The following is a 1,156-nucleotide window of genomic DNA, read 5'->3' on the forward strand; positions in this document are numbered from 1 at the left end:
CTGGCTTACTCACTATGGCAAGAGGATCAACCTCCACCAAGAACAAACAGATCACCATATAGCCCAGCTCCATCTAGTAGCCAACATGCCAGCAACAATTATCAGGACAAGAGGATCTCAGATGGAAAAGAAGACAACATAGAAAATCTCCACTCAAGCATAGCACACTGATATGAGGGGATTCCCACCAGCGCCAATCCCGCTTCTCTCCACAGCACTGCGTCTGTGGAACCCGCCTGCCGTGGAACAGTGGGGGCTCCTGCCCACTGAGTGCACTGCCTGCGGGGTTCTTGCCTGCCCTGGGGCGCTGGTGGATTCCTCACGCCCAGCGGCTCTGAGCCTGTCACATGGCACACCCCCCGCAGGGCAGAGCACGGTCGCCATTGCTGGCTGCTCTCCGCCAGAGCCCCCGCTGTCCGATCCGGCGCGGAACACATGGCTGAGGAGCCTGCCGGGCAGCGGCTCTAATGATAAACACCTGCCTGCCTGCTGGGGAGCCTGTGAATCAGCTTTCCTGCACCTGAGGGAGCTGTCTGCGTGCTCCGCCAGTGCCTATCTCTCCAGTACCCCGCAGGATCCCCAGCTCCAGCTCCAAGCCTTCCCAGCCCTCTCCAGCCGGCATAGGAGGCAGGCATTGCGGCCTGAGCTTCTCCACACTGCTTATGGCCACAGTCTCTCCCGGGCAGTGCAGGAAGCTAGCCCTGTGGTGCATTGCCCACCAGCTTAGCACTGTCCACAGCCTCCCTCAGCGTGGCCTCCACTCGCAGACCCCACTATATGGGCCGAAAGGGGCCCCGGAGAGCTTGTTGATCTGAAGAGCAATTTCCCCTCACATAGCCCTGCTCTGGAGCCCAGATAAGCACCACGTCCCATGGTATGGAGGCCTCGCCCACCTCCACCTTCTATTAGGCATCAATAGAACTTGGAGGGAAAAGAAGGGGGGGATCTAAATATATACATATATATCTTTTATCTCATGCTGATTTCCTCTTATTTCTTTTACTTTTTGTACTTTCTTCACTCCTTTCTTTGTCCTTTTTCGCTATTGCTATTACTTCTCTTCTGCCCCTTTCCTATAGGTCTTCCTGCTATCTCTTTTTATTTTATTTTCCCACTCTCACTATTATCACTTCTCTTCTCTCCTCTTTTATAGCTT

This window comes from Echinops telfairi, unplaced genomic scaffold (assembly GCF_000313985.2).
Source record: "Echinops telfairi isolate 266 unplaced genomic scaffold, ASM31398v2 ScPeMD7_7423;HRSCAF=8461, whole genome shotgun sequence".
Lineage (NCBI taxonomy): Eukaryota > Metazoa > Chordata > Mammalia > Afrosoricida > Tenrecidae > Echinops > Echinops telfairi.